The sequence below is a fragment of the Hordeum vulgare genome, chromosome 5H (assembly GCF_904849725.1).
Source record: "Hordeum vulgare subsp. vulgare chromosome 5H, MorexV3_pseudomolecules_assembly, whole genome shotgun sequence".
Taxonomy (NCBI): Eukaryota; Viridiplantae; Streptophyta; class Magnoliopsida; order Poales; family Poaceae; genus Hordeum; species Hordeum vulgare.
In genome coordinates this window covers 463,067,997-463,088,779 of record NC_058522.1, presented here as the reverse complement: position 1 = coordinate 463,088,779, position 20,783 = coordinate 463,067,997, and the positions used below count along the sequence as shown (strand labels likewise).

Below are 20,783 nucleotides of genomic sequence, written 5' to 3'. Positions count from 1 at the left end.
TGATTCCCTCACGGGTCATCCTTCTCGAGCCATCTTTGATGCCCCATGTACACAATTTTCCCAGACCCACCATCTTTTGTCAATGTTAGTTGCTGAGACGTTGTATCTCCATGCACCTCATGCATCCATAGTATCTGTGGCACACCTGGCCTGATACATATCTGTAACCGAGATAGCCCTGCACCATCGTCAATTCGTCATCAGTGTGACTCCCATATAGAAATATTCTCCTTTGTTGGTGTCCCATGTGTTGACCAGTGTTGTCCATAACATGTCTAGCTCCTATTTTAGTAGCTCGAGATACATATTCATAATATTTCCTGATTGTTTTGGCCCTTGAATCAATATACTCATGTGTATGTACTTTGTCTTCATACACATCCATCGGGGGAGGTTGTACATGCAAACAAACATGGGCCATGTGTTATGGCTGGTGTTCTCGTTGCCAAACGGATTCATACCATCAGTACTCATGCCAAGCACGATGTTCCTAGTATCACCTGCGAAATATCGATATTTTGCGTTGAATCCTTTGCACTGGCTTGCATCCCCGAGGTGTCTCAGCTTTAGGTCATCTCCATCGTCGGGCTTCACCCTCTTTGTGTGCGAGCGCATGAGCTTTACTTCCTTAGGATCTATGAAATAACGTTGCAGACGAGGAGTGATCGGTAAGTACCATACAACTTTTTGGGGAGATCTCTTTCCAGCCTTCTTGTATCGAGAAGCATTGCGCACCACACAACTTGTTTTTTCCGCATGCTCATACTGATAAATGATGTGATCGCGGATGCATGTGTGGTATCTAATGTGAGTCAGATCAAGAGGGCACATGATCTTCTTGGCCTCGTCGACACTAGTAGGAGACAGATTCCCCATGGGAAGAACCTTCTGTAGATACTTGAGAAGCTCATCGAGGCTTTTGTCGGTCCATTTTTTTAGCCTCCATCTTTATGACTTCAAGCGTGAAACTCAAGAGGGTCACCTCGGGACCACAACCATCATACAATGGAGTCTACGATTCTACCTCCGGTTGCTCTAGCTTTCCATCCTCTCTAGAAGCAGGTACATTGCTAGTCGTCCTCTTAAGAAGCACGTCTCAAACATGAGGGGTTTGCACAACTGAACTTAGTATAGAAGAAGTGTACGGCTTGTTGACGTATTCTGGGTCATGTCCAACCACTTCTACAACGTCGTAGCTGGCCTCTTCTCCGCCGCCATGTCCGACCTCTTCTCGAGCACAATGTCCGACCTCTTCTCCATCGCCATATACGGCCTCTTCTCTGCTGCCATTTCCAGCCTCTTCTGTGTCGCCATGTGCCTCATCATCTTCACTTATCCACCGAGTATAACCATCCATGAAACCAGTCATGAGCAGGTGTGCCTTCAAACGGCCTTGCACGAAGGGGTCGAGCCAGGCTCCTCCTTTGCATCTTCGACACGGACATAAAATCTCATTTTGGTTATTTTCATACATGTTGTGCATCGCGAATCCCAACCATCTTTCCACCATCGTACCACCGACACTCATGATTGCTCGCACGGTATAATAATAAAAAGGATTATAAAAACGCTTGCATGCATGCATCGAAGTCATACAAAAATTTGGCATGGCCTTTCCTAAAAATAGGACATATAGAGTTTGCCCAATTTTTTTTGAAACAGAAAGAAGTCGACATTTCGGCAAAACGTAGGCAACTCTTATATCGCACACACACAAAAATAGGACATATAGAGTTTGCCACATGCACAGATTCCATCATATTGCACGGTTCGATCATATCACACACACACAAACATATTTCCATTCATGCAAAAGCACATTTTTCTTACTCACCTAGAGAGAGTGCATGCTTTAATTACTCCATTAAGTGAATAGATCTAGTTGGGGAGGTATATATAGCTTACTTAATGCAATGGGTAAATCTAGCTAGTTGGGGAAGGAGATGGCTCTAACTAGTGGAGAGAGGAGAGAAAAGTGAGGATTAAGAGAGATAGGTAGGAGATGGCTCTAACTAGAGGTGCCTTAATGGACATGATGTAGAGGGCATTAAATGAGATAGAAGAGAGGTAGGAGAAGGAAGGGAGAACAAATCTACCTAGTAGTAATGTGGGAGAAGCAAGTTAGGGAGGGAGGAGGGGGAGGAGGGAGGGGAGGAGTGAAAGGTGGTTGTTGCGCCTTAGCAGCAGAGCCGGTCCAGGACAGGCGATGTTGTTAAGAGTTGTAGTCCTCGGGACGTGCTAATGCTAAATGGGTCCCATCATGTGGCACAGTGCACCAATAGTGTAGTGTGCCTTTCACACACAAATTACTGCTAATGTTTTAGCAGTAGCGTGTTACTTTGCCGCCGCGCTGCTAAGCTACAAAGTCGGGTGATTACAGTGTACGGTGGGGACACCGTACCAGCAACACCGTTTTTTCACCACCGCTAATGCTAAGTGCATAGCAGTAGCTCGTTCGGCATCCCACTGCTACTATTAAGTAGCAGTAGCGCGTTGCACTAAGCCGCACTATTGTTAAGCCTCCACTTATAAGGTTTTCCCTAGTAGTGGATCTCATTTGGAGCCATTGTTCGGCGCTCTCCTAGAGTGGGTATCCATAAACGGAGTCAATCTTCATCATCTCCGCGGCGTCCATGATAAGGAGGGAGTAGTTCACCCTCGGGGATGAGGGTATGTACTAGTATCTATGTGTTTGATCTCTTTCCCACATGATCTTGATATGGTATGATCTTGATGTACCATGAACTTTGCTAATATAGTTGGATCATATGATGTTCTTCCGTGTCTATCTTTGTTGTGATGAATTGAGTCCTTCTCTTTGAGGTTCTTTATGTTGGATCAAATATTGTGAATCTAAAATTGTTTAATGCATATCAAATAATTAACTCATAGATACTCGTTGTGATATCAGGGTATCTAGGTGACATTAGAGTTAATTGATGTGTATCATATGAGGTTATCTTAATGCGATCTCTAGGTCTATTCGAGACAGTTAGGGGTGGCTCGGTAGATTGTTTAAAAAGATAACTTTGAGGTGGTTCTGTTAGCTACAACAATTTCATCTTATGTTCTAGGCTATAGATACCAACTTTGGAGTGATTCTTTATGGCACGTTGAGAGATTCTTACGTTAATCAATTATGTTAATGATGTTGAGAGATTGCACTAGTGAAAGTATGAACTCTAGGCCGTGTTTTTAGGCATTGCAATACCATTTGTGCTTATTTTTATCACTTTTTATTTTATTTTATTATTATCTAAGACTAAAAACTATATTTACTATCCATACTACACTTGTATCACTATCTCTTTGTTGAACTAGTGTGTCTATACAATTTATAATTGTATTTGCTGTGTTGGAAAAAAAATTGCTTGTATATGATTACAGTGTTGTTTGAGAGAGATACATCTCCCACGAATTGATAAACTTTGGATCATCTACTTGAGGCAAATTTATTGTTGTCCTATAAAACTCTATGCTTGAAGACCCAACAAAATCTATATGAATAAAGTTGTGTAGTACTCCCTCCGTAAACTAATATAAAAGCATTTAAAACATTATTTTAATAATCTAAACAATCTTATATTAGTTTACAGAGGAAGTACATATCAAGTTTATCAATGACCCCAAATATGAAACGACGGGTCAGTGACGAGCCTCATCATTGACCGCTCACAAGTCATGAGTGACCCCCCAATCCCCACCCCACCCCGCCCCAGACTAGCCGGTCAGTGATGAGGTGTCCCGAAATTCGATTGTAAGTGATGATCCCACTAACCGGTCACAGGTGTTCCGAAATTTGCAAGTCAGTGATCACTTGTCCAAAACGGTCATAAGTGACACTGATTTCATAGTCGAGCACTATTCACCCTCGTCACTAACGCGTGGTCAGAGGTGAGTCTGTGATGAGGGTTATTAGTATACCGATCTGTAGTACGACTAGCCGTATGGCTGGATAAGGCTGCTTTGGCATACACACGTTCTGCCTTATTGAAGGTGTTGATCTGAAGTGTGCTTCGAGGGTTATTCTAACATCTGGTTATACCAGCCAAGATCAGCGTGTGGGTGGATATATTTCTTGAAGGTGTTGTTAAATTGGTGTGTCCTTTGTCTCCTACCACTAGTAGAAAAAGGGTCTTTCGGCCGAGGGCCGAAAGACCATTAGTCCCGGTTCAAACGAAAACCGGGACCAATGTCAGGCATTGGTCTCGGTTCGGTTTGCCGGGGCATTGGTCCCGGTTCGGTTTGCCGGGGCATTGGTCCCGGTTCGGTTCACCTCATTAGTCCCGGTTCGGGGAAACACCTGGGACTAAAGATCCAGCAACTGCCATGTGGCGTGCCGCGGAGCACTAGTCCCGGTTTGTGGCACGAACCGGGACTAAATGGTAGGCTATTAGTCCTGGTTTTAGAAAAAACCGAGACTAAAGTTCTGCCTATATATACCGTTGCCCCTGCCCACCCTCTCCTCTGTTTTTTGGTTGTTGAAGTGTGCCCATGCCATGCCCTTGCCACTCTAGTTCATGCACATGACGTGTTCGACGAAATGCCCGAGCCTCACTACTTAAGCTTTCTCCTCTCCAAACTCGACCTCCAAAGTCCATTTTCCTCAATATTTGTCTAGGTTTGGCCGTGTACCAACTACACAAGTGTTTTAAAAGGTTAGCTACTTCATCCTTTCATCTGGCACTGCTAGTTTAAATCATTTCAAATTCTCAAATTAACTTCTTAGAGACTGTACATGTGTAGAGTGTCGTCATGTGCCCGTCCCCACCGTTGTCGATCGCCCCGCGCTGATCTCGTCGCGAGCACCACCGTGGTGAGCCTCTTGTTCTTATCTTCTTTTTAAAAGAAAAAAATCTTACTTGTATGATTTAGGTACATACTTGTATAAATTACTTACTTTCATTATTTTTTGTTATTATATAGTGCGATGGTTTTGGTATCCGCCTCCGTCGGCCCTCGTCCTGTCTATGATTCGGATGTGGTATATTTATATTTTATAACTATCTGTTTTATTTAGTGTTTATGACAATTATGATGACCAACGTGACATATATTTTTTAATCTAGGAGTTATGTGAACCGGAAATTCCAACCCACATAGAAATTCTTGTCGAGAAGTTAAATTTTGTTGAAAAAGAAAACAAATACTTGAAGGAAAAATTGAAAATAATTGAGGATAAGAATATGGAACTGGAGTTGCATGTCGCCGATGTCATCGATGATTGCAAGATGAAGATCGATGCGATGCAGATGAAGATGGACGCGATGCGCTTCAAGATGGATGAAATGCGCTTAAAGATGGATGAAATGCGCTTGAGGATTAGGAATATTAGAAAATATGTCATTGATAAAGAGGCTTGGTATCATTATGTTGTTGGGTCAATTGTTACCTTAGTTGCGATTTTGATCGCATTTGTTGTTGCATTTAAATGTTTTACATAGTTGTATGTTGTTTTATGAGAGAACTTTATGTATTTATTTTTTGCTATAATAACATTTGATCACTACTTTGCTTCGGTTTTAATGTGATGATGAACTTGTATTAATTTGGTCATATGTTCTGCAATGGTTTTTTTGATATACTTAATTTCATAATAGAGATGAACCATCAATGGATGTACGGTGACCGACGCACTTCGGAGTACATTACCAACCAGGACTAATGCCCGGGTCACGCTTAAGTTCACACAAAATGGTATCCTCGACCGAGGTTAGCAACCTTATCCTTTTCATCTGTAATTGATACAAAAATATTGCATGTTTCAATGTATGGTGGTCATTTCACTATTCATGTATGATGCTAGATCGATGCACGGAAGCGATGGATGTACGGCGAACGATGTGGTTCTAGATTTATAAAAGGCCTGCATAAATTTATCAATGTGGCTGAGGCAAACAAAGTGGATAATTTTATGCCTTGTCCATGTGTTGTCTGTCGAAACGTGAACGAGTACTCTAGCTTGAAAAACATTCATATCCACTTGCTTCAGAGAGGTTTCATGCCCACATACTATTGTTGGACCATGCACGGAGAAAGAGGGGTTAGGATGGAAGACAATGAAGAAGAAGATGATGATGACAACTATCCTATGTTCACTAAAGAATACGGTGATACTACAATGGAAGACAATGAAGAAGAAGGAGGTGAAGAACAACCGGCATCAGATGAGCCCGATGATGGTCTTGGTCGGGTCATTTCTGATGCAAAGAGAGAATGCGATACAGAAAAGGAGAAGCTGAAATTGGAGGCCATGCTAAAGGATCATAAAAATTTGTTGTACCCAAATTGCAAAGATGGCAGCACAAAGCTCGATACCACACTGGAACTGTTGAAATGGAAGGCAGAAACTGGTTTATCTGACAAGGGATTTGAGAAGTTACTGAAAATATTGAATATGAAGCTTCCAAAGGATAACGAATTGCCTGAGACTACGTACGAAGCAAAGCGGACTATCTGCCCTCTTTGATTAGATGTGTAAAAGATACATGCATGCATTAATGAATGCATCCTGTACCGTGGTGAGAAGTACGAGAATATGGATAAATGCCCGGTATGCACTGCATCTTAGTACAAGATCAGACAGGATGACCTTGGTGATGTTGAGGGCGATGACGAGCCCCCCAGGAAGAAGGTTCCTGCTACGGTTATGTGGTATGCTCCTATAATACTACGGTTGAAACGTGTGTTCAGAAACAGTGAGCATGCCAAGTTGATGCGATGGCACAATGACGAGCGTAAGAAAGACGGGAAAAGTTGAGACACCTCGTAGATGGGTCGCAGTGGAGTAAAATCGAGAGGAAGTGGCCAGACTTCGCAGATGACCCAAGGAACTTATGGCTTGGTCTAAGTACAGACGACATGAATCCTTTTGGGGAGCGGAGTTACAGTCACAGCACCTGGCCCATGACTCTATGTATCTACAACCTTCCTCCTTGGTTGTGCATGATGCGGAAGTTCATTATGAAGCCAGTGCTCATCCAAGGACCGAAGCAACCCGGCAGCGACATTGATGTGTACCTAAGGCCATTAGTTGATTAACTTTTGCAGTTGTGGGCCACAACAGGTGTACGTGTGTGGGATGAGCACAAACAGCAGGAATTTGACCTACGAGCATTGGTGTTCGTAACCATCAATGATTTGCCTGCTCTTAGTAACATTTCAGGACAGTCAAACAAGGGATACAATGCATGCACTCACTGTTTAGATAAGACTGAAGGTACATATTTGGAAAAATCTAAGAAGGCTGTCTACCTAGGGTGTCGTCAATTTACATAAGAAAGAAAGGCAAGCATTTCAACGGTGAGGCAGATCACTTGAAGAACCCTAACCTCCCTACTGGTGATGAGTTATTGGCTATGGTCAAGGATTTGAATCAAATAGTAATCTTTGGAAAGGGTCCTGACGGTTGATACGTCTCCAACGTATCTGTAATTTTTTATGCTTCCATGCTATTATCTTGTCAACTTTGGATGTTTTGTATGCATGAATGTGCTATTTTATATCTTTTTTGGGACTAACCTATTAACTCAGTGCCAAGTGACAGTTCCTGTTTTTTCCGTGTTTTTGACCTTTTTCACAAGGGAATATTAAACAGAGTCCAAACGGAATAAAACCTATAGAATTATTTTTTCCATAACAGAAGACACACAGGAAACTTGAGAACCAAGGCAGGGGACCTCGGAGGAGGTCACAAGCCACCCAGGCCCGGCCTAGGGGGGCTGGCCTAGCAGGCTTGTGGGGCCCCTGTGGCTCCCCTGCCCTAGTTCATCCGCATATAAATTCCCTAAAAATCTGAAACCACAGGAGAGAGCCACGAAAATACTTTTCCGCTGCCGCAAGCTTCTATCTCCGCAAGATCCCATCTGGGGCACGTTCTGGTGCCCTGCCGGATGGGAGATTCGGACACGGAGGGCTCCTTCATCAACACCATTGCCTCTCCGATGATGCGTGAGTAGTTCACCACAGACCTTCGGGTCCATAGCTAGTAGCTAGAGGGCTTCTTCTCTTTCTTGGATCTACAATACAAAGTTCTCCATGATCTTCATGGAGATCTATCCGATGTAAACTTCTTTTGCAGTGTGTTTGTCAAGATCCGATGAATTGTGGATTTATGATCAGATTATCTATGAATGTTATTTGAGTTTCCTCTGATCTCTTATATGCATGATTTCGTATCCTTGTAATTCTCTTCGAGCTGTGGGTTTCGTTTGGCCAACCTGATCTATATTTCTTGCAATGGGAGAAGTGCTTGGTTTTGGGTTCATACCGTGTTGTGTCCTCACCCAGTGACAGAAGGGGTAGCGAGGCACGCATCGTGTTGTTGCCATCAAGGGTAAAAAGATGGGGTTTATATCTATTGCATGAATTTATCCCTCTACATCATGTCATCTTGCTTAAGGCCTTACTCCGTTTGTTATGAACTTAATACACTAGATGCATGTTGGATAGCGGTCGATGTGTGGAGTAATAGTGTAGATGCAGACAGTATCGGTCTACTTGTCTCGAACCTGATGCCTATATGTATGATCATTGCCTTAGATAGCATCATGACTTTGTGCGGTTCTAGTAATTGCTCGACAGTAATTCGTTCACCCACCGTAATATTTGCTATCATGAGAGAATCCTCTAGTGAACACTATGGCCCCCAGGTCTACTTCACATCATATTTTCAGCTCTACACTTTTACTTTGTTGCACTTTCCGCCTTCAGATCTCACCTTGCAGTTAACCGTGAAGGGATTGACAACCCCTTTGTAGCGTTGGGTGCAAGTTTGCTTGTTTTTGCGCAGGTACTTTGGAGACTTGCCTTGATACTCCTACTCGATTGATACCTTGGTTCTCAAACTGAGGGAAATACTTACTCTACTGTGCTGCATCACCCTTTTCTCTTCAAGGGAAAAACCAACGCAAGCTCAAGAGGTAGCAAGATGAATTTCTGGCGCCATTGCCGGGGAGGAGGATCAAGTCAAGAATAGTCTCCCGCCAACATGCCAATTTCTGGCGCCGTTGTCGGGGAGTATCAAGTCAAGAATAGTCTTCCTCCGATGTGTCAATTTCTCGCACCGGGGACTATTCTAAGTGAAGCTTATCCAAGTAACTGTCGCAAACTCATCTCTTGCATTTACTTTTTTGCCTCTCGTTTTCCTCTCCCCCACTTCTGAAAAAACAAAAATTACAAAAATATTTGCCTTTTCCATTCGCCCTTTTCTTTCGCTTGCTTTCTGTTCGCTTGTGTGCTTGTCTGCTTTCTGAAGTCACCATGACTGAAAACACCAAACTTTGTGACTTCTGGAATACTAATAATAATGATTTTATTAGTACTCCGATTACTCCCGCCACTAGTGCGGAATCATATGAAATCAATGCTGCTTTGCTGAATCTTGTTATGAAACAGCAATTTTCCAGCCTTCCTAGTGAAGATGTCGCATCCCATCTTAATACCTTCATTGAGTTATGTGATATGCAAAATAAGAAAGATGTGGATAATGATGTGATTAAATTGAAGCTATTTCCGTTCTCATTGCGAGATCGAGCAAAAACTTGGTTTTCATCTTTGCCCAAAAATAGTATTGATTCTTGGAACAAGTGCAAAGATGCTTATATATCCAAGTATTTTCCACCGCCTAAGATTATCTCTCTCCATAATGATATCATGAATTTTAAGCAACTAGATCATGAACATGTTGCAGAATCTTGGGAGAGAATGAAATTGATGATTAGAAATTGTCTCGCTCATGGCTTGAGTCTGTGGATGATTATACAAATTTTGTATGTTGGTTTGAATTTTGCTTCTAGAAATATCTGGGATTCCGCCTCGGTGGAACTTTCATGGAAATCACACTAGGAGAAGCCACAAAACTCCTAGACAATATCATGACAAACTATTCTCAATGGCACACTGAAAGGTCACCTACTAGTAAAAAAGTGCATGCTATAGAAGAAATTAACACTTTAAGTGCTAAGATGGATGAGTTAATGAAATTGTTTGCTAGTAAAGGTGCTCCTTTAGATCCAAATTATATGCCCTTGTCTTCCTTGATTGAGAGTAGCAATGAAAGCTTGGATGTTAATTTTGTTGGTAGGAATAATTTTGGCCACAACAATGCTTTTAGAGGTAACTATATTCCTAGGCCTTTTCCTAGTAATCCCTCTAATAACTTTGGCAATTCATACAACAATGCTCATGGAAATTACAATAAATTACCCTCTGATCTAGAGAGTAATATTAAAGAGTTTATCAACTCACAAAAGATTTTCAATGCGTCCATAGAAGAAAAACTGCTCAAAGTTGATGTCTTGGCTAGGACCATTGATAGAATGTCTCTTGATGTTGATGCTTTGAAATTGAGATGTGCTCCTCCCAAGATCAATATGGATGAAACTTTGAAAGCTATGGGTGTTTCCATGAATGAGAGTAAAGAAAGAACCGCCCAAATTCGTGGTAGACATGAATGGCTTAAAAAGGCTTGTCATCGTGATGAGAGTCACGAAGATCTTAAAGTGCTTGGTGTGACTCCCATTGAATCCTTGTTTTCTAATGTCAAACCTAATGATTATGGGGCTGGATATGAATCCACTTTGGTTGAGAAACACCCCAATGATTCAGAGTCTATCTATCTTGATGCTAAAAGCATTGAAAGTGGAGTAGAGGATATCAAAACTTTGAGTAGTAATGAAATTACTAATTTGGATTTCAAGGAATTCAATTTTGATAGTTGCTCTTTGATTGAATGTATTTCCTTGATGCAATCCATGCTAAACTCTCCACACGCTTATAGCCAAAACAAGGCCTTTACCGATCATATCGTCGATGCTATGATGAAATCTCTTGAAGAGAAACTTGAATTGGAAGTTTCTATTCCTAGAAAACTTCATGATAAGTGGGAACCTACTATCAAAATCAAGATCAAAAACTATGAATGCAATGCTTTGTGTGATTTGGGTGCTAGTGTTTCCGCTATTCCAAAGTCTTTATGTAATGTTCTAGGCTTCAATGAGATTGATGAGTGCTCTCTTAATTTGCATCTTGCGGATTCTACTGTTAAGAAACCTATGGGAAGGATAAATGATGTTCTTATTATTGAAAATAGGAACTATGTACCCGTAGATTTCATTGTGCTTGATATTGATTGCAATCCGACATGTCCTATCATTCTTGGTAGACCTTTCCTAAGGACTATTGGTGCTATCATCGATATGAAGGAAGGGAATTTTAGATTTCAATTTCCATTAAAGAAGGGCATGGAAAACTTTCCTAGAAATAAAATAAGATTACCTTGTGAATACATGATAAGGGCTACTTATGGTTTGAGTACCAAATACGACGATACTCGATTCAATCGCCTTATGCCTAGCTAAGGGTGTTAAACAATAGCGCTTCTTGGGAGGCAACCCAATGAATTTATCTTTGCTTTTTTGCTTTCTGTTTTGTTATGTCCACACCATCATAATTCTGTTATGATTGTGTTTTTGTGTTTCTTTTTGTGTTTGAGACAAGTAGAACCTTTATGACTAGTTTTGGTGATGGTTGTTTGATCTTGCTGATGGTTTCAAGATCCCATCCATGGCAGAGGGCAAGATCACTAAATCCAAAGTTAAGCCCAGGATGATCCCCAATATTGATCTTCAGGAAGTTGATCGTGCTCTAACGCTTGAGGTTCCCCCTCCTACTGCCATCAACACCATGCAAGCCATTGGGACGCAACTGTGTGCTATACCTGAACCAGAGCTTGCAGACTAGGAGCTTCTTCGAGAAGATCCAGGCCCGACAGATGGCCAAGTTTGATATTGTGCCTGACCCACCTCCTCTTTGAATCTATATGGTACTTTTGCGTAGTTGGAACGTCTTATGTTGGAATATTCGTGGACTTAATTCGCCCAAAAAACATCTAGATCTATCGAATGCTATTCGTGACAGCAACTGCTCCATTATTTGCTTACAAGAATCGAAAATGACCTCATTTGATGAACATGCTTTACGTACATTGTGTCCTAAACGATTTGACAAATTTGCATATATTCCCTCCCGAGGGGCTTCTGGTGGGATAGTCACGATTTGGAACAGCTCTTTATTTATAGGAACTACGTTTGTAGAAGAGGATTTCGTGTTAGGGGTCTAGTTCTCATCAACACAAACTTTGCATACGTGGAAGCTATTGAACATATATGGCCCCTGCCAAGGGGATCAAAGGGTTCGTTTCACATCTTGGCTCTTTGATCTTGACATTGTGCCGACTGAGGACTGGTTGATCCTAGGGGATTTCAACTTCATTAGGGCACCAACGAACCGCAACCTACCCAGAGGTAACATTCAAGACATGTTTACGTTTAATGAATTCATCAGTGAGCAGATGTTAACGGAGATCCCAATCAAAGGCCGAGCATATACATGGTCGAACATGCAGCTAAACCCTCTGCTCGAACAACTCGACTGGTTCTTTATGTCTCTGAATTGGACTACCTCCTTTGCCAACACTTTGGTATGTCCCTTTCCACGGCCTGTATCCGATCATATTCCCTGTTCGGTCGAAATACAAACCAACATCCCAAGCAACAAAACGTTCCGCTTTGAAACATACTGGATTGCCCACCCAGGGTTTATGGAGACAGTCTCGCTAGCATGGAATAAACCCGTCAAACATGGTCGGAATAGCAATGCAGCGGTGATAATATGTCAGAAACTTAAAGTTGTTCGATTTGCACTACGAAGATGGAGTAGCGGTATCTCCCGCCTTAAGGTAGCAACCATCAACACCAACAAGGCGTTGCTGGAGTTAGACTCCCTCAAAGATCGACGTACTCTCACCACGCCAGAACGAAACTTCCAACGCATCCTCAAAAATCACCTTCTCAGGTTGCTAAAATACCAGAAAGAATACTGGCGCAAGAGATGCTCCATTAGATGGATCAAGTTTGGAGATGAAAACAAAAAGTTTTTTCAAACAGTGGCAACTGAACGGTATCGACGCAACTTTGTGGCTACACTCAGAACTGATGCAGGGATCGTGGTTGAGACACATGCCAGCAAGGAGGCTCTCCTGTTTGACACCTATAGAACAAGGATGGGCGCGGCGAGAGCTCCCGATATACGGTTTGATTTAATGCAACTACGGCGACAAGGCATCGACTTTGAAGCTCTTAAGATCCCCTTTGCACAAGAGGAAATAGACGCTATAGTGAAAGAGATGCCAGCTGCTCCAGGGTCGGACGGTTTTAACGGCGCCTTTCTTAAAACTTGTTGGCACATCATCAAGAAAGACTTCTATGATCTTTGTGACGAATTCCACCGAGGTAATCTCAACTTGGAATCTCTGAATTATGGGCACATCACGCTCATCCCCAAGACGGCTTCTCCTGAGATAGTGAACGACTATCGTCCCATTACCTTGCTTAACTGCTGCATCAAGATGATCACGAAGATACTGGCGCAGCGACTCCAGAAGATCATTCTAGAGATTGTGCATCGAAACCAGTACGGGTTCCTCCGTGGTAGATTTATACATGACTTCATGGCATGGGCTTTCGAGTATATACACCAATGTCAAAGCTCTCGAAAGGAGATAGTCCTGCTTAAATTAGACTTTGCTAAAGCTTTTGATACGGCTGAACATTCGGCTATGATCACCATCATGCAACATATGGGGTTTAATTCAAAGTGGATCCAATGGATGCAATGCATCTTCTCGTCAGGAAAATCATCGGTATTACTGACTGGAGTCCCTGGTAAAAAATTCCCCTGCAGATGTGGAGTAAGACAGGGAGACCCTCTCTCACCATTGGTATTTGTGCTGGCGGCGGACATACCCCAAACATAGATTAACAAACAACTAAATGTGGGCTTGTTATCCCACCCTATCGAACCAAGAGGCGATGCTGACTTTCCAGTAATCCAATACGACAACGACACCATCATCATCATGCAGGCGTGTGATGTCCAGGCTGCGAGAATGAAAAGAATACTAGATGACTTCGCCACGACGATAGGGCTCAGGATTAACTATCAGATATCAACCCTAGTTCCTATCAATGTGACTCAAGAGATATGTGACAACATCATCTCGATCTTTCGTTGTGCGCAGGCAACAATGCCGTTCACCTATCTAGGGCTCCCGTTGGGTACATCTAAACCTACTGTCCTGGATATGACACCGCTAGTTTGTAAAGCGGAGAGGAAAATCATAGCTGCCATGGCGCTGATGTCGCATGCGGGCAGATTGGCCTTGATGAACTCACTGGTCACGTCGCTACTCGTGTACCCAATGGGGACCCTCAGAATCCCCCCAACGATTGTAGAACAATTTGATAAACTCCGGAGGAGGTGCCTATGGAGAAAAAAGACTGAAGATGGATTCAAAAGTAATGCACTAGTGGCGTGGAACGCAGTTTGCCGCCCGAAAGAGTACGGCGGCCTAGGGGTCCTGAATCTCAAACTACAGAATGACGCGATGCTTCTAAAGATGCTTCACAAGTTCTACAACAGAAAAGAAATCCCATGGGTAGCATTGATCTGGAACACACACTACGGGGGAGCAATCCCCCATGTGCAAGATCGTTGTGGCTCTTTCTGGTGGCGAGAATTGACTAAACTTATGTCGGTGTTCCGAGGGATAACATGAGTCAATGTTAACAATGGCCTCTCAACGCTCTTTTGGAAAGACAACTGGAACAATGTCGTATATGCAGAAAAGTTCCCTCGGTCTTTCTCCTTTGCTAGAACTGAAGATGCCTCGGTTCAGAACCTCTTGGGGACTAGCTCGCTTCAAGAAGCCTTCTCGCTGCCCCTGTCAGAACAAGCGCATGATGAACTCACAATGATGCAACAAAAAATCAGAGACGTGCAGCTAAACCCTAGGGGAGATGACTGGGTGTGTTCTTGGGGGGCTGGCACCTTTGAAACGGCAGCATATCGACGTTTCTATTTCAAAGAGACTACGGTGCACCCAGCGTTTCACTGGTTGTGGAAAACAAATTGTGTCCCGAAGATCAAGGTATTTGGATGGTTTTTGCTCATGGACAGGCTCAACACGAGGAATATGCTCAAACGGAGACATTACAACATAGGGGATACTCTCGATTGCATGCTATGCGATCGAAACATGGAGGAAACACTGGAACATCTCTTCTTCGAATGCAGCTTTAGCCAACGTTGTTGGAATATGCTCAACATCAAATGGTCAGAACAACAACATAGACTAGAGAAACTACAGCATCAGAGGACAACACACCCCAGGGACATGTTCATGGATATTTTTCTGGTGGCAGCCTGGAGTCTATGGAAGGAAAGAAATAACAAGTGCTTTGAGAAAATAACCCCATCTCTTGGGGCCTCGCGACGTCGGTTTGTACTAGACTTCTCCAATCTTAGACACCGTGTGCCTACTAGCAAGGTGCAAAACATAGATAACATTGTGGCAACCCTAGCTGATATCATGTAATATGTAACCTCACCCTGCCCACCTCCCCCCATCCCCATTCCACCCCCTCCCCATCATGTACATGTGTAACTATTGGCTTTATATATACATGCAGTAGGATTTTATCCTACTGTCTTACACTCAAAAAAAAAGACAAAAACTTTGCGCTCACGAAATTATTTTTCATTCCTATCCAGAAAGAGCTTTTGAGTTGATTATTTTTTATGCTGGTTGATATGCTAATTTGCCAAATTTTCATATTTTTTCAGAATTTTTGAGATAACAGAAGTATGCAAAGTATACAGATTGTTACAGACAGGTCTGTTTTTGACAGATTCTGTTTTTTGTTGTGTTGATTGCTTATTGTGATGAAATTATGGATAGTATCGGGGGTAATAGCCTTGGAAAAGTGAGAATACAGTAATCTAACATCAATATAAATATAAATCAAGTTTTCTACAGTACCTAAAGAGTTGATGGTTTGTTTTCTTATGCTAATGATATCACGAGTTTCTGTTTAAGTTTTGTGTTGTGAAGTTTTCGAGTTTTGGGTGATGTTCTCATGGACAATGGGATAAAGAGTGGAAAGAGCTCAAGCTTGGGGATGCCCAAGGCATCCCAAGCCAAATTCAAGGACACCAAAAATTCTAAGCTTGGGGATGCCCCGGGAAGGCATCCCCTCTTTCGTCTTCAATCCACCGATAACGTTACTTGGAGCTATATTTTTATTCACCACATGATATGTGTTTTGCTTGGAGCATCGTGTATTATAGGAGTCTTTTCTTTTTGTTGTGTCACAATCACCCTTGTTGCACACCCTTTTGAGAGAGACATGCACTCATCGTGATTTTGCTAGAATACTCATTGAGCTTCGCTTATATCTTTTGAGTTAGTCAATTTAGCTCGCATGTGCTTTACTTATATCTTTTGAACTAGATAATTTTTATCTAAGTGTTTCACTTAGATATTTTCAGAGCACGACGGTGTCATATTTTGGAGAAATAAGAACTCTCGATCTTCACTTATATCTTTTTGAAAGTGCTCTCTCTGAGTAACTTGGTAGTTGGCTTTTGCTATGAAAGTAGTCCAAAAGATTATAGGCATCCAAAGAGGATATAATAAAAACTTCCATATTCTTGTGCATTGATTATAAAGAGAAGTTTGATTCCTCTCAATTAGTGTTGAGACATGGATTTGGTAATATTAGAGTTATGTTAGTAGGGTGTTGTGAATCTAGAAATACTTGTGCTGAAGTTAGTGATTCCCGTAGCATGCACGTATGGTGAACCGCTATGTTAGGAAGTCGGACCATAATTTATTTATTGATTGTCATCCTCTGTGTGGCGGTCGGGATCACGCGATGGTTAACACCTATCAACCCTTCCCCTAGGAGTATGCGTTTAGCACTTTGCTTCGATTACTAATAAAACTTTCGCAATAAGTATATGAGTTCTTCATGACTAATGTGAGTCCATGGTATAGATGCACTTTCACCTTCCACCATTGCTAGCCTCTCTAGTGTCGTGCAACTTTTGTCAGTGCACAAACCTACCATATACCTTCCTCAAAACAGCCACCATGCCTACCTATTATGGCATTTTCATAGCCATTCCGAGATATATTGCCATGCAACTCCCACTGTTCCATCTCATGACTTATGCCGTCACTTTCATATTGCCATTGCATGATCGTAAGATAGCTAGCGAGATGTTTCAACGTCCTACGCTAAGCTAGATCATTGCACTTCCCGGTACACTGCCGGAGGCATTTCCTATAGAGTCATCATTGCTCTAAGTGTTGAGTTGTGAGTAAATAAAAGTGTGATGATCATCATTATTAGAGCATTGTCCCATGTGAGGGGAAAAAAGAGGCCAGAAATGCCCACCAAAAAAATGAAAAGAGGCCAAAGAGCCCAAACAAAAAAAAGAAAAAAAGAGAGAAAAAGAGAAGGGACAATGCTACTATCTTTTTCCATACTTGTGCTTCAAGAATAGCACCATGTTCTTCATGATTGAGAGTCTCTTGTTTTGACACTTCCATATACTAGTGGGAATCTTCATTATATAACTTGGCTTGTATATTCCAACGATGGGCTTCCTCAAAATTGCCCTAGGTCTTCGTGAGCAAGCAAGTTGGGTGCACACCCACTAGTTCTCCTTTTGAGCTTTCACACACTTATAGCTCTCGTGCATCCGTTGCATGGTAATCCCTACTCATTCACATTGATATCTATTGATGGGCATCTCCATAGCTCATTAGTACGCCAAGTCAATGTGACCATCTCCTCCTGTTTGCCTCACAACCTCCACCACACCCTATTCCACCTATAGTGTTATATCCATAGCTCACGCCCATGTATTGCGTGAGAGTTGAAAAAGTTTGAGAAAGTAAGAGTGCGAAAACAATTACTTGGCCAATACCGGGGTTGTGCATGATTTAAATTCATTGTGTGGGGATGATGGAGCATAGCCAGACTATATGATTTTGTAGGGATAACTTTCTTTGGCCTTGTTATTTCGAAAGTTCATGATTACCTTGCTAGTTTTCTTGAAGTATTATTGTTTTCATGTCAATAGCAAACTATTGTTTTGAATCTTACAGATCTGAACATTCATGTCACATGAAAGAAGTTACAAAGGACAAGTATGTTAGGTAGCATTCCACATCAAAAATTTAGTCTTTATCACTTCCCTACTCGAAGACGAGCAGGAGTTAAGCTTGGGGATGCTTGATACGTCTCCAACGTATATATAATTTTTGATGGTTCCATGCTATTATCTTCTCAACTTTGGATGCTTTGTATGCATGAATATGCTATTTTATATCTTTTTTGGGACTAACCTATTAACTCAGTGCCAAGTGCCAGTTCCTGTTTTTTCCGTATTTTTGACCTTTTTCAGAGGGGAATATTAAACGGAGTCCAAACGGAATAAAACATGCGGAATGTTTTTTTCCATAACAGAAGATACACAGGAAACTTGAGAACCAAGGCACGGGACCTCGGAGGAGGTCACAAGCCACCCAGGCCCGGCCTAGGAGGCCCGGGCCTAGCAGGCTTGTGGGCCCCCTGTGGCTCCCCTGCCCCAGTTCTTCCGCCTATAAATTCCCTAAAAAATTGAAACCACGGGAGAGAGCCACGAAAATACTTTCCCGCCGCCGCAAGCTTCTGTCTCCGCAAGATCCCATTTGGGGCACGTTCTGGTGCCCTGCCGGAGGGGAGATTCGGACACGGAGGGCTTCTTCATCAACACCATTGCCTCTCCGATGATGCGTGAGTAGTTCACCACAGACCTTCCGGTCCATAGCTAGTAGCTAGATGGTTTCTTCTCTCTCTTGGATCTTCAATACAAAGTTCTCCATGATCTTCATGGAGATCTATCAGATGTAATCTTCTTTTGCGGTGTGTTTGTCGAGATCCGATGAATTGTGGATTTATGATCAGATTATCTATGAATGTTATTTGAGTTTCCTCTGATCTCTTATATGCATGATTTCGTATCCTTGTAATTCTCTTCGAGTTGTGGGTTTTGTTTGGCCAACTTGATCTATAATTCTTGCAATGGGAGAAGTGCTTGGTTTTGGGTTCATACCGTGCGGTGTCCTCACCCAGTGACAGAAGGGGTAGCGAGGCACGCATTGTGTTGTTGCCATCAAGGGTAAAAAGATGGGGTTTATATATGTTGCATGAATATATCCCTCTACATCTTGTCATCGTGCTTAAGGCATTACTCCGTTTGTTATGAACTTAATACACTAGATGCATGCTGGATAGCGGTCGATGTGTGGAGTAATAGTAGTAGATGCAGACAGTATCGGTCTACTTGTCTCGGACGTGACGCCAATATGTATGATCATTGCCTTAGATATCATCATGACTTTGCGCGGTTCTATCAATTGCTTGACAGTAATTCGTTCACCCACCGTAATATTTGCTATCATGAGAGAAGCCTCTAGTGAACACTATGGCCCCCAGGTCTACTTCACATCATATTTCCAGCTCTACACTTTTACTTTGTTGCACTTTCCGCCTTCAGATCTCACCTTGCACTTAACCGTGAAGGGATTGACAACCCCTTTGTAGCGTTGGGTGCAAGTTTTCTTGTTTTTCCGGAGGTACTTTGGAGACTTGCCTTGATACTCCTACTAGATTGATAACTTGGTTCTCAAACTGAGGGAAATACTTACTGCTACTGTGCTGCATCACCCTTTCCTCTTTAAGGGAAAAACCAACGCAAGCTCAAGAGGTAGCAATGGTCAATCTGTTCCGAAAGACGACGTTACCGGACACATGCCCATGTGGAATAATAAATCTTTATTTTGGGAGCTACCCTATTGGAAACACCTAGATGTCCGGTCTTCAATCAACGTGATGCACGTGACGAAGAATCTTTGCGTGAACCTGCTAGGCTTCCTGGGAGTGTATGGAAAGACAAAAGATACAACAGAAGCACGGGAGGAGCAGCAACGTATGAAAGACCCATACGACAAGAAGACTGATAAAGTGCGTCAATACTTAAGCAGCTACCCTCTTACCAAAGCAGAGAAGGAAATCTTTTTTGAATGCCTCAGCAGTATGAAGGTCCCCGCTGGCTTCTCGTCTAATATAAAGGGAATAATAAATATGGCAGACAAAAAATTCAAGAACCTGAAGTGTCATGATTGCCACGTGATTATGACGTAGTTGCTTCCGGTTGCATTGAGGGGGCTTCTATTGGAAAATGTTCGATTACCATTGTGAAGATATGTGCATTCCTTAATGCAATATATCATAAGGTAATTGATCGAGAACGTCTGGAAAGGCTACAGAAGGATGTGGTCCAATGTCTTGTCAGTTTTGAGTTGGTGTTCCCCACGTCCCTCTTTAATATTATGACGCATCTCCTTGCTCGCCTAGTCGACGAGATTTCCGTTCTCAGTCCTGTATTTCTACACAATATGTTCCCCTTCGAGAGGTTCATGGCTGTCTTAAAGAACTATGTTCATAACCGTGCTAGGCCAGAAGGAAGCATCTCCAAGGGCTATGGAACAAAGGAGGTCATTGGGTTCCGTGTAGACTTTCTTCCTGACCTTAAGCCGATTGGTGTTCCTGAATTGCAACATGAGGGGAGACTAAGTGGAAAAGGCACACTAGGAAAGAAAGCAATGATATGTAGGGACGAGCATTCTTTCACTCAAGCACACTACACAGTTCTAAAAAGTTCCACCTTCGTGGCTTCGTATATCGAGGAGCACAAGAATTTGGTACGCTCCGAGTTCCCGAGGAAGGCTATCTCCTGGATTGAAGAAAAACACATGGATACTTTTGGCAGTTGGTTGCGAGCACGTCTCATGAATGACAACACTGTTGGAGATCAACTCTACTTGTTGG

The 20,783-nt window shown here is 42.4% G+C and overlaps 1 pseudogene; it reads left to right on the top strand.

Annotated features, from left to right (window-relative positions):
- Positions 1 to 1,168: 1,168 nt before the first annotated feature.
- Positions 1,169 to 15,436, top strand: LOC123396888 (annotated as a pseudogene).
- The last annotated feature ends 5,347 nt before the right edge of the window (positions 15,437 to 20,783 follow it).